The sequence below is a fragment of the Bidens hawaiensis genome, unplaced genomic scaffold, assembly GCF_021521415.1.
Source record: "Bidens hawaiensis isolate Kalapana, Puna unplaced genomic scaffold, B.hawaiensis_p1.1 tig00041689_1, whole genome shotgun sequence".
Classification (NCBI taxonomy): domain Eukaryota; kingdom Viridiplantae; phylum Streptophyta; class Magnoliopsida; order Asterales; family Asteraceae; genus Bidens; species Bidens hawaiensis.
This window is the reverse complement of record NW_027505733.1, coordinates 74,851-90,000: the sequence shown is the minus strand read 5'-3', so window position 1 is coordinate 90,000 and position 15,150 is coordinate 74,851. Positions and strand designations below refer to the sequence as shown.

At 35.2% G+C, this 15,150-nt stretch overlaps 1 pseudogene; it reads right to left on the bottom strand.

Moving 5' to 3' along the window:
• The window catches only part of LOC143615025 (NAD(P)H-quinone oxidoreductase subunit 2 A, chloroplastic-like), a 10,357-nt pseudogene extending 4,009 nt beyond the window's left edge, over window positions 1-6,348 (bottom strand).
• Between the last annotated feature and the right edge of the window lie 8,802 nt (window positions 6,349-15,150).

Genomic DNA, 15,150 nt, shown 5'->3' with positions numbered 1-15,150 from the left:
AAATGGGCCCAAGGGGGACCAAGCAAACCTGCGGCCGCAACAATGGAACCCCCCCCCCCCTTGATTTCTTTCACATATAAACTAGTTCTAAGATATTTTTACACATTCATCCACAAGAAAATTCTGGAAAAAACCTTTCATCATTAGGAAGCCCTTCAAACCCTATGGTAAACAACTTAAATAAGCAACTTTTATACTTGTTTAACCTTGATTAATACCATAAAAACATGTCTTAATTGCTAAAAATCATTCCTAACCATGTAAAAATCCTAAAAATGGTCCATAAACATGTTTTGATCATACAAATGGTAAGGAACCTGTTTTGATAGTTTTTTTTGCCATAAACACGAATTAAAGGGTTGAAACGGCATTTTTACGGTTCAAAAGTTCGTTTTTATACCCTATCTGAAACCCTAAGTTAAAGGGCTGTTCTATTGATGAAAATTGCTTGGTTTGTGATTTAGGACTTGTATCTAGCCTACATAGGAGCACAAGAACTTGAAAAGTTGGTTAGAAAGGCGGAAATGAACCAAAACCGCTAAGGTAATGCCGAAACACTCGTTTACAGGCTGTTTAGGTTAAGGTTGTGATGTGCATATTATTAGGCCTTGAAATTTTTCACGGACATCAAGAACTATGTCATTGAGTCCCTGTTCAAATTTGATAATTTTTCGAGCATCCGATAATATTTGGCAAATTTATTACCGAATTGGGACGTTTAATGGGGAAAAATAGTTCAAATGCTTCAAAAATTATGAACTTTTTCAGGGAACTCAAATTTAATGTATTTTGATCACATATGAATTTTGGAATCATTTGGAGAATTCTAAGGGTGTTTGTGCTTATGCGTTCGTGTGAATTTTTATAGCCGAATTTGGGCAGAAAAGAATATTGCATGAACTTTTTACAATATGGAATTGACACAAGTTGTTTTGGGACATAATTTGAGTATTCAGGAATTTTTGTGGAATTTTTGGAGATTGTTTGGGATAAACGGACGATTTTCAGGCGAAATATAGCTGATAAAATGAATTTTTATAAATTAATAAATCAGTAAGTAATTCCAGAAATATTTTTTAAAAATCTACATATTTTAACTGATAGGTGGGCTAAATTTTCATAATTTAATGATTAACGGTTAATTAATTATGCTAATTTGAAGATTAAACAAATTCAGTTTTTATAAAAACCGGCAAGTTCGCGATTAACGAACCTGCGGGAATATCAAAACACCAAGAGTGATCAAAATCATATTTTTGGATTAGTTAAGTAAAAACGAACTTTTCTATGAGAAACCTGGACAATCCGGATATATTGTGCGCGTTTCTTCTTAACTCAAACTGAATAAACGGAAACGGCCCCGTAGCTAATCCGAGACCCAGGATGTGATCCTTCTTTATAACTTAATCATTCTATTAACCAATACATTTACCCAAGCTTATTTCCCCATAACTGTTTTCAGAACGCGTAAACGAACAACTTGGCCCAGCTGGGAAAACAGGAATCTGAGCCAAGTTCGGTTTTAAGTATTAAACATTGAACAACATCACAATCTACGCCTATTGCCACTTTCTGGGCGTTCCAACTATACCCAGATTAGTTATACAGCCCAGTTTAGTATTAAGATTATAATAATATAAAAATATTAATATTATTATAATATTGATTATAGGAAACCGTGATTGCAAGTTATACAAACCTCGAACCGACGTGCTACTGATTATCTACTAAACAGTGAGTTTCATGACCCCACTTCTAAACTGTTTTACGAACTTTCGGGGTGAAAAGCATGTTTGATTACATATACACATCTGAAACATATATTGATGTGAATTATCTAAGTGCTAACACACGAAAGTCCCCACTAACACAGTGATTAACTTCGAGCCGGTGGCTTGTGAATAGTACTATTGGTTTGACAAACCCAAACGGAGCCGGAATGTGTTGCTGAGACTTTACCCCGTTTGCACATGACCATAATTATATAACACACTAGGTAGTGTTAGACATAGCTACTTGGGGCATATTGTTGGCGGAAAGGGGGCCACAGTGGTTGATTGGGCGTGGGAAATGGATGCACGCAGCACAAACAGTCAAAGCTTCACTGTAGCTTAACATAATTACATCATTTACATACATACATATTTATATCATGATTACAAGTGTTAACTTGTGAATATTCATAATTGTTTTCTTAAAACTCGTGAAACTCACCAACTCTAGTAGTTGACCCGTTTAAAACTGCTTTTTAGGTGTACCTAAATCGGAATCATTTGGTGATCTGTTACTTGCCCAAGGTGTGTGGTTGGTGCTATGTGAATAGAAGCAAGGGTGCTAGTAGTAAGGTCGTATAGTTAACGAACTAGTTTTGTTTGTATCACCTAGACTGTGAAACAATGATAGAACAATGAAATGTAATACAATGTAATTAGTTTGTAATGTTTCTTTATAAACAATGTTGTTGATACTAGAGGTGTCTGTTACATTCCCGTTTTACGCTTCCGCATTGTGCTAGTCGGGGTGTGACAGAGGTTGGTATCAGAGCCATTGGTTATAAAGGATTAGCTTATCCCTTTGGGTACCTAAAATATAACCGTAGGCTCGATTAATTCTGGGAAATATCTAAATAATAAAATAATATTATATACTGATGGATGCCGGGATGAACTTGTTGGGCAAGTGAGTTATTGTGGTCCGGAACATAATAACAGACTTGCTTGTACGAGGGAATTCGGGGAAAAGTCAAGGAATGTGCAGATAGGTAAAAGTGGCAACATATGTGTATAAAAGGTAATGTGTGAGTGTATATATATGTAACACCCATACGTGCTTATATGGAACAAAGTGTACAAATACGTGTACGTACGATACTGTTGATGACGGTAAATTTTAATATGAATATTATATTCATTTATATTCAGTATTAATTTTAATAATAATTAAAATTAAAATTAAAATTTTAATAAAACTAATATTATATTCTAATATAATTAATATTAAATTTGGTTTAATTAATTAATCTCCCCGACAATAGTTAGCCCTATCAATAGATATTACTCTTATAACTAACCTTTGTGCAAATTACTAACTTCATACTTTAACTTTCAATTAGCCTTATTCAAAAACATCAAACACCTCTTTTACCTCCTAAACATCATTAACAAAGTAACAAATATATAACATAACGATTGCATTACTTAAAACCATTCGAACCAAAAACCGTTAAACATAGTTTGTGACAAAACAAAGGACAAAATAAAACCATAACACAACCATCCATAACATCTATTTCAAACCTGAACAAAAAGCAAGTCAATCATAATTCAAGATTTGCTTGGAGTCAAAAGAACCCGAAACTATATCTGTAATAGCACCTAAAGGAATATGCAACAAGGGTTCAGGTACTCGTAAGCACAAGATTGGGCCATGCGAAAAGGCTAAAAAGAATAGGAAGAAGAAGCATAGGAGGGAGTGTAAGAAATGTAAGAAACTAGTTCGCGACAATGATTCTCGTAATTGCGAGAAAGTCAGAAAGGCAATAGAATTGAGAAGGCAGCAATGACGATTAGTCGGTATATACGAAGACAGCTCCGACGGTAACGGAACCACCGATGAAGAAGACGACGAAACTAGTGACTCGTCGCAAGATGAAGACGGATATATGTCTGGTTCGGATTAAATAGTACTTTGTTTTCGTTTTTTTGAAATATTTTCAGAATTGCTCGTGCGTTTTGTTCCTTGTTATGTGTTTGCAATGGACTCTTTAATTTAAATGTTTTATGCTTTATCTATTTACATTTTTTTCTTCACACACATCACTCACATGTCCACAGCACCATTTTACCCATAATAAGTTACCGCACGCTACATCAATTACGGATCTACCAAACACGTTTATATATCACCGAAGTTATGATACACGACCACACATAACAATAAAATGTTGTATCATATGGATGTTGTGCGATAACTTAAAGCAAATCATATTCAAATCTTAGAAAACTCCTTGAAAATCAAACCCCTTAACTCTTAGTAACCTCATTAGTTAATAAACTCCTCGATCACGCGTCATTATTACAAGCAACACCAACCTCCACCCAATTAAGTTACCCATTGAACCGTCAATGACCTGTCTGCATTAATTTTATTATACTTCCTACACTTAACTTAACTACATAAACTTTCATCCAAAACCTATTCCACATAGACTTGCCTACACAACAACTACACTACATCATATATTCATTAAACAATTTAAAATACACAAACCTACATACACTTAACAAAATAACTCTTTATGTACGTACGATATCATAATATTACACTATTTGTAATGACAGGCTCCCCACCCCCGCTACACACTCGCTTAGTAACCATCACACATACTTCCACAGTTACATGTACTTTGACGTACTTACACGTACTCCGCACACTCCTACATAATAATCAAGTTAATAACATACACCTTCACGTTTGATACAAACACCATGCTTGTTAGAATACAATGACTCTGTTAACCACACGCAACCTACATTATCCTTCACATGTAACTAATATCATTACACCATCGTTCATCTACACTTATTGTCTAAAACACCGGTAAACCAACTTATAACAAAAATTAGCAACAAGCTTACGATTGACAATGTATTTTTCTAGTAAATTTAAAGAACATTACACACATGATTATATGTTGACAAACTAATTCGCCACATTTTCAATGCATGTACCCTAATTTGACCAACAAACAAATGATGTTGAGAAATTAGCTAATACATTAACATTGACAAAATTGCATACACATACCTTCACCTACCCTACAAAAGCAAATAACTAACTTCATACTTTAACATTCAATTAGCCTTATTCAAAAACATCAAACACCTCTTTTACCTCCTAAACATCATTAACAAAGTAACAAATATATAACATAACGCTTGCATTACTTAAAACCATTCGAACCAAAAACCATTAAACATAGTTTGTGACAAAACAATGGACAAAATAAAACCATAACACAACCATCCATAACATCTATTTCAAATCTGAACAAAAAGCCAAAAACTACTAAACCAAAAGCCTTCAACACACCTTGCTTATGACTTCCTTAACTTACCTGTCATTCGTATTGTAGAACCTTGTTAATGTGATCTCGCTACAGATTTATGTTCGACAACAAATCTTCGCGGCATACTTAATCCTTAGACTTCCCACCTATTTTTTTTTTTTTTTTACTTCTTCACATCATCACTAACCCCAGCATCGCCCTGTCACCTGTGTAAATCTCCATGTGTCGCATGAGAACTATCCTCGCATCTTCGTAATTGTTTCCAGTTTGCCACTTCATCTTCAACCTATCTAGGTTTAGTGAGTTTATTGTAGCAAGCCTCGGATGTCCAACCTTGCGTAGGTAGTTCACAAACGACCGTTTCTGCAAAATGTACGTTTAAAGTTATATTTCAATACAAAACTACATTTTATAACAAACATGTCTTAATTTACACATTATATTGCATAAAACATACCATCAAATAAACCGACTTCATACACTCGTTTAAGTACTTGGCATCCATGGTTTTCTCTGCCCTAGATCTCCTTTTTTTCTTGTCCGGGACAACACTATCAATAACCACTATTGCTAGATTTTTTAAATCAAAACAGAGAAGATAATAGTGGTCGGCTGATTTGACGGGGAAGAAAACCATATCCTATGCCCTTAGTGTCATATCACAATTATCTTTGTTCGGATTCGGTACAAACCTCCCCACTTACTCCCTTCTGTTTCTAAAAAACAAATGACACAACAACATTAACTAATCTCATGACAGACAACTTTACTTAATATTGATACTAAAAAATTATTGGAACAGCGGAATAAAATTTACTTACTAGCAACATGCATCCGCAAAACAATCTATATTTTGATCCTATCTCGCTTTTTCTCTATATTGTTCAGTAACAACGACCAGCATTTAACAACATTGTGATTTATGTTTATGTCAGGCTACAAGCTTTCAAACAGACCACGCACCCCGAGGCGACCTTGTTTCGTAACGAAAACCGACTCCTTAAACACATCATACAACAAATGTAGGAATTAAACATTATCAAATTCAAGTGCATCTACTTATATACATATATACTAACCTTTTCATCCCCTCCTATTCTTCACAGGTAAAACCAAACCTCATTTTCTGACTTCTCTTCCTTCTTGCCTCCATCAACTGCCCTATTCATAAACGGTGACATTAAAGCGTACCATAAACGTGTGGCTCTTTTTGGCCTTTTAAATACAACAGCTTTTCCCTTAAGCTTACTAGCAACAACACTTAACGGTACTTCGTCCATTTCACTATCAAACCCTTTAATAACTTCAAAGTCACCTGGTGTCCTACACACAACGTCACCGACCAAATTCACACCACCTTCTCTATTGGTAATTCTTTATTAGAACTTCCAACCTCTTGTGGAAGTCCCAAACTGAACGACGGACCAAAAGCATTGTCATATTTTTGGACATAAGCTGATTCTTTTCTTTTTAACTCAACAATCTCAACCGACCTAACAACTTGGTCCACCCACTCTTCATCATTCCACATATGCGTTAAATTTTCTTGCTCCTCTATTACATCCGCAACAACTTCCTTATCTCCTTCAACTACTACACGTGAGGATGTCTGAAACAGTTTTACTACGGCTTCACATAGTCTCATGATGTCAACATTGTCTGGGTGTTTTACTACGGCTTCACCAAGAACTCCCTCAAATTCTTTTTTCCTTTCACAAATCACCCTTACCGAGGACTCCAAACGTTCGACCGTCTCCTACATCAACATAAAACATTAACTAGTATTAAAGTTATTTTACGAGGTTTTAGTACACCAGTTGCAAATCAAACTACTATAACGTAAACAGTTCATGTCTCTATAAACTTACCTTCACATCACCTAGCAGTATAGCTACACTATCCACCTCCTTACTTTCTCACCGTTTGTTCCCCTTCTTCACCAAACAACTTCCTAATTGCCCCTTTGCCAAACCCTCCAAGCTGCATTTCCTTTTGCTCACGATCTTTCAGTTTATCAAAACTCCATTCTTCCAAAGCCATCTTAGTACGTACACTTTGTACCAATTTGCAAGTTGTTGAGTCTACGTAAAATAACTATAATGGAAGAAACATATTAATACGTCATTTATAAAACACATACTTTTTGCATAATGAACTAAATATAGCCTAGATAGGATAATTTTATGAACTAACTGTTAGAATGGTAAGCGGACCTAGGAAATAATCATCATGATCCTCCCTGCTCAATTTCTCCTTACAATCTTTCAAACTCCTAAAGATTAGATCGCACCAATCGAGACTTCTCACATCTGTATCCTCCTTGAAGAATGTAAGGTATGACATCAGACATTTCCTATTCCCTTGACATTCAACCATGCTTATGATGAACAGCATCACAAAATCCAACTTAAACATCCAACAACATCATTGTACTTTTCAAGTTTATCAGCTATAATTGCTGCACTAACCTCTTTTACATTACTATGTAAGGCTCTCCATTATTTGCTAATATTCCTATTACCCTTTATGTCATCACTTCTTTCTATCCTAACACCTCCCATTGGTAAACCAGTTAGCTTATCAATCCTCTCCTTCGTGATCTCGATAATACCACTATCGACCTTTATGTTCATCGCTGCACTATCAAACCTGTCAACAACATAGTAACCTAAACATGAGGGGATCCCTGTTACATTCAACTTTAGTATTTTATCAAATCCCCATTCCTTAGCAGCTTCCTTTTGTTTTTTAGATAGATGTTGCAACCCACTCCATAGAGAACGTGGTGACGAACGTGTCCGTAGGCTTGGAACCCCTGCATATTCCTTCCTTTTGATTCCTTTTTTTATTGCCCATTTCCACATTTCCCACACGAGGCACATTCACAACAAAATCATCATCTTCCCCGACGTTTGTTTTTTATGTCACTTCACCTACTCTCCTGTCACCACCTATTTTTTTTCCTACAACACAAGAACCAAATGTTAACCACACCGACTAACCTTATTCGATCAAGTATTATAAAATTACCTTTACTGGACAGCACTTCCACATCGTGTTCTGATAGGTTATCAACTACGTTATCAAATAAATTCCTTATTAAAACATGCCTCAACAACGCCTAACAAGTTTAAAACACTAAATACTCTATAACCATTACCTCTACTTCTCTTTTTACCATGGCTATCACTTCCATCCTTCAGCTTATTGGTAACCATTTCACATTCTAGACCTGCATTATGTTCAACCAAAATGTAAGTTATTGAATGACACGCATATGAACCTTCACAATCTACACACTGGTTTTTATACACCAGTGTGCATACTAGCATCACCCAAACACAACTCATAGTCTACATTACCTACAACATAATCTACATTACCTACACATACACACCAGATAAAACAAAAACTTATTGAATGACACGCATATTGACCTTCACAACCTACACACTGGGTTTTATACACCAGTGTGCATACTAACATCACCCAAACACAACTCATAGTCTAATTACCTAAAACCTAACCTGCATTACCTACACATGCACACCAGATGAAATGAAACTAACAAAATAATCAACATGATCTACATTACCTATACACACAAACAACCAATTTGTAATACTCTGACCTTAATAAGTTACTACAAAATCAGATTCACTACATTTCTTTAAATGTTTCCTATACAGAAAAACTACATCTCAACACGCTACCAACGCAACAATATCATGCTAAAAAACACAACCATCATCTACAAATACAACAGCTAGAAACTTACACATACAAGATTTCTTTTTATGCAACTTTACCTTTTACATTGGGCCCGATTGGTGACCAAACTTGAATCTTCTTTGAAGCTCTTCTTTCACTACTTCTTCCTCCATATTTGTGACATCCGTGGCAAAACCGAGTACACCTTAGTACTTACAAACTCGAATAAGCGTTTAACCGCTTATTGCGTAACGAACAAACAAATAACCAAACGGGTCTGGTTATGGTCCGGATATCCCAGGGTGCCATCTATAAGTGATATATGATCTATGCAAGCTAAAATATTAGTAATATGGCCTTAGTTCGATAGCAAACAAAACGAGGTACACTATATTCATTACGTAACAAGTAAACGATAAATCGGTTAATTCGTAGTGCTTAAACGAGTAACCGACCGATACTAATTATGACCCGTATACATACTGAGGGGTCATATACGAGTTATATATATGTTATAGAGGCTAACATATTGATATTTAGGCCCCAGTACGTTTAAAACTCTTTAAACGAAAAAGGTTTCGTTTATCGATACGCTATAAGCTTAAACGCAATCGTTAATATCAAAACAAGCATTGTAGCATCCGTTAAGCCGAAAAAGATTTATAAAACACTTATATGACATGTTCTAAGCAATCCGTGAAAATATTTTGGAATTTTACAACGAGTCCGTACGTTTTTCTTATTTTACAAAAATAAGCTGAAAAACACTCGTTTTTACGCTATTTCTCACACCCGAATTAATTTTCTTGCGAAAAACCGAACCCGAACTAAATTTGAAGTGGGCTTTTCATGTTTGGGCTTGTATAATTAAATTAATGGGCCAAAACAGCCCATTAAGGGGTCTTCTTGAATTCCGATCGGAACAGCCACACACACCACATTCCTTTTTATATAACTTACTTCCTAAGCTTTGTTATTCATTTCAACTCTCAAAAGTTTGAAGTCCAAGCAGCTGCAAGGTAGAACTCCAGAAACTCTCAAAAACCTAAGGTAATTAGTGATTTTCTTTGAGTTTTAATCATGATTAACATAGTTTAACCATGAAAAATTAATCCTTGATTAGTTTTAAACATGTTTAACCATCCAAAAACCCTAAAAATCAAGTAAAACCATGTTTTGATGTTAAACATGTTTACAAACCAGGAACATATACTTTTTTGGTCAAAAACGCGGATTAGAACATGAATACAACGTTTTTACGGTTAGAAAGTTCGGTTTGAACCCAAAACCGAAACCCTAATTATCAAGGCTGTTACATGGATGATTTATGCTTGGTTTGATGTTATATGATATGTAGATATACTGAGTTTGCAACCCGAGACCCGGGAAGTCGTTTAAACTAGCAAAATTCATCGAAACCCGACAAGGTAAACCCGTAACACTCGTTTAGGGGCTGTTTAATATTAGGTTGTGACGTGCTTGTTGTTAGCTTGTGAAAACTTGCAGGGACATTAGGGATCATATAAATGAGTGCCTGTTCAAATTTGGTAATTTTTCGATAAACGGAGAATATTTGGTGAATTTATTCCCGTTTATGAGCGTTTATTTGGGAAAAATAGCTAAACATATTGAAAAATTATGAAACTTGGTTTTGGAGTTTAATATGTGATGTTAAGATCACTGGTAAAGTTTGGGAATCATTGGAAATGTCTAAGTATGGTTTGTGCAATCATGGCTTAACCGAATTTTAACAGCCGAAAAACGCACAAAAAGGTATTTTGTCAAAAGAGTTAGGTTCTGGAAATTTTGCAGGGGCTATGTAATAACATTGAGGCCATTTGCAAAAATTATCGGATTTTTCGGAGGTCGTTTGATATAAACGGGCCATTTATTACACGATTATAAACTATTAAATGAATTTTTATAAATAAATAACTAATCATAAAATTTCTGAAAATATTTTTATAAAATTCTCCATGTCTTAATGTATTTTTACAAAAATTTACATAATTTATATATAAGTACATATTTAGTTATGATTAATCAAAGATTTAAATTATAATTGTTTTAACGAAACCGGCAGTTTTGTGTTTAACGGACTGACTGGTATGTCAAAATGTCAAAAGTGGTCAAATATCATATTTTTGAATGATATTGATAAAAACGAACTTTTTACGAGAATTCCGGAAAATTCGGGTGAATTATGCGCGTTTTGTATAATCAAACCCGTATGAAAACGGAAACAAACCTTGCGATCAAACCAGACACCGAAACCTTAAAATTCTTTCATAAATCAAATTATTTTATCAATCAATATATTTACTTAAGTTTTATGTGTTCTTACCTAATCCCGAAACGTATAAACGATCAACTGAGCTAGGCTCAGGAAACGGTGAAACTGAGCCAAATCCAGTTTTAAACATTTCATAGTATACAACGTCACAATCTAAGACTATGGTCATGTTCTGGACCTAACAGCTATACCCAGATTATCTATACAGCCCGACTTAGCTTGAACACTGTACTAGTATTAACGATACGATACCGTTTATAGGAATCAGGCTATAAACGAGGCATCTGACTTACTGATACGTAATTTCTGTGCGAACTACGATAAGGTGAGTTTCATAACCCCACTCTTTAAACTATTTTACGAACTTTTGGGGTGGAAAGCATGTTTATACACGTTATCTATCTGAAAACGGTTCAGGATATAAAATATCTGAACATTTATATATGAAAAGTCCCTACAAACATAATGATTGACTACGTGCTGATGAAAGATGATTATTATCGTTGATTGATATATTGAGCGGAGATAATACGAATTGCAAAACATAATGAAATTACACGTGACAACATGTTTATACAAACACATTGTGTAATGTTAAACATAACTAATTTGGGAAACAACATGGTCTGTAATGGCCATGGGGATAACGTGGTCTATGATATTTATGGGGCTATTGTGGGCTGAAGGGTGGCCACAATAGTAACAAGCTAAAGTTGAGTATGGCCTATGAGCCAAGTTCTGCTGCAACTTATTAAACTAAAGTTGAGTATGGCCTATGAGCCAAGTTCTGCTGCAACTTACTAAACTAAAGTTGAGTATGGCCTATGAGCCAAGTTCTGCTGCAACTTATAAACTAAAGTTGAGTATAGCCTATGAGCCAAGTTCTGCTGCAACTTATTAAACGAACTAACTTGATTATGACATGAATGTTAAGAAAATAATGTGATTATGCGTATTGTGGGCGGATGGGGAGCTACAGTATTTGGTGATACGTGATAAATACTATATGTGTATATGTGTCTATATACATGCTATGTGATTAGCCGTAGGAAATACTATGTGTAGAATATACTAATTATTTGCGTGTACACTATATAATGTTTGATGTTAATGCGGAACCGTTGTGGGCGGAAGGGGGGCCATAGTGGTTGAGTTTATGTGGAACCGTTGTGGGAGGAAGGGGGTCCACAGTGGTTGGTTAAACACGGAAATTGGAAACAGATAGTACGAACAAACAACCACGATTTTACCGAAATTTCAAATTTATATTATAAACTTACATGTGTGCATATGCACACACAAGAATATGGCTGTACATATTTATACAAACGTAAACACATATTTTTACATACGCGCGTACATACAAACTATGACTGTGTGGTACGCAGAACTGATTTCGTTAAACTTATGAAACTCACCAACTATTCGTAGTTGACCTATTTTAACATGCTTTTCAGGTAATCAGATATGAGAAGTAATTTCCTGTGCGTTACGTGTCTGATTGGTGATTGATGTCATGGGCATTTGAGTTAGAAGTAAAGTAATTGAAGAACCGGTTTGATTGTATCACCTAGTTTGTAAAAGATGTTAGAACGATGTAATATATTGTAAATTAGTTTATGAATTTCTTTATAAACAATGTTGTTGATACCAGTGTTATCTGTTACATTCCCGTATTACGCTTCCGCAACTACCTAGTCGGGGTGTGACAGAAGTTGGTATCAGAGCCATTGGTTATAAAGGATTAGGTTATCCCTTAGGATACCTATAATATAACCGTAGGCTCGATTATCACTGGGAAACTTATTAATGAGTAACGATAGATACTGATGGATGCCGGGATGAACTCGTAGGGCAAGTGAGTTATTATGGTCCGGAACGTAATAACAGACTTGCTTGTACGAGGGAATTCGGGGTGAAGTCATGGAACATTTTGATAGGTAAAAATGGCAACATACGTGCATAAAGGTGATGTGAAGTATATATGAAGTGTGCATACGTGCTTATCTGAGATGAGGTATAGGGATATGTGTACGTACGGTACTACCGATGATAATGAATCTTATGGTAACAAATAAAATATTTAATTTCGGTATTAATTAATAATATCCTTTACGATGATTTAAGCTACCGAAAAACGTTTTCTTCTGATTAACGATTGCACTGAAAGATGTCGAGATCGGGTAGCTTTACGACAGATAAAGAACCGGTGTTTCCTGTGAGTGAGAATATGAGAATGCTTCAACAAGTTTAACTAAGTCTGGTGATGTGACGGAACCACTAAGGAGCTTAATATGCAAGGCCCGGGAAAGAACCATGGGAGGCGTGTTCTACAGACAATGATTTCAAGAATATACATATAATACCTCTCAGCATGGGTCTAACCTTTATTTTATGTACTCGTTTCTTTGACACTAAACTAAACTATTTTCTGGTCATCATTCGATTTCTGTTGTTTGAAAAACAAACACTATTCCTAGGAAAGTACCTAGTGATGAGCCCGATTTATCAAATTATAAATATAATAACTACTTTATTGATTCCCCAATTCTATAAACAGACCGTGACTACCAGTACATATAATATACTAACGATATTTCAAAAAGAAATATTAATAATAATAATTTCCTTTACAATTCACCAGTACAACTAACTCTGATGAACCTCCTTAACTAGTAAACTTTTCGAACCATCTATGAACAAGAACATCCAACCTCTCCTATATTTTTCCTATTCCAATTGGTTACTGTAGGAGAGAAACCTCATGCTCATGAATTGATGACATGCTGACTGGAACGGAACATACTTAACCCAACCAGTAAACTACCACTTTTAGTAGGCCCAACATACTTGCGTGCACCGAATGACCTGGCGAAGGAATATATTCTATAGTTATATTTAACAACCTCTAAGGGTCTAGTTGAATATATGAGTGCATTCATATGATAAATACACTAACTAAACTCATAACGAACAATTGTCTACTTATGGAAGAGGCTAAAGAAAAACAATTGCCTAATGATGGGATCGTACCGGAATAATTTTCGGGCAAGTTGTAAACCGTATATAATTGTATAATGTGTACTTAGATAGATAAGGGTAGTACGATATTGTTGTATATAGCCTTCGATACCCCATGCAAGCATCTGGTAGGATGCTATGTTGATATGGGTGACGCATTGGATATTTCATTTCAAACACTTACCCTTACTGGATTACAATTACTTGTCACTAGGTGACAACTTTTGATATATATATATATATATATATATATAAACATTAGCCTTTGTTAGGCTAACTTTACATATTATCCTTAGTATTCAAACTCGAGAACAAACCCGTGTGATATATACGTGTTAATTGAAATACCTGATTACTTGTTATTGTAATTCCTTTTGTGATCATTAGTGTATGTTAATTTTGTTAATTGTTGGATAACTGGTTATTGTTATAGAATGGCCCCGAAGAAAGTAAAGATGTTGTCTGAGGCAGATATAGCCGAGATGATCGCTCGACAACTACAAACAGTACTTCCGACAATAGCAGCACAATTCGCTGCTGGTATCCATACAACTATGAATACAAATCAAGTGCCGAACGCTAACGCGGTTGTAAATACTAATCCCTTGACAAATACTAATACAACCACAAATGCTCCCCCGATAAATACTGATACTATCACAACTAATACTCCCCCGTTGAATACCAATATTACTTTAAATAATGCACCGAACTTGAACAATAATTGTAACAATCAAAATCCCCCGCAACACGGATATCAACTTAAGAACTTCATGCTATGTAAACCTATGGAATTTAGCAGTACTGAAGGACCAAATGGACTGGTAAAGTGGATCGAAAAGACTGAATCCATCATTAATATCACTAACTGTCCACCAGATTGTATTGTCAAATTTGCTACTTCTACATTTGTAGACCACGCGCTGATGTGGTGGAATACTGTTGTGCAAATCCAAGGACAAGAGGCAACCAATCGTATGTCTTGGACAGAACTTAAAAATCTTATGATAAAACACTTTTGTCCGATAAACGAAATTCAGAAATTAGAGCAAGAACT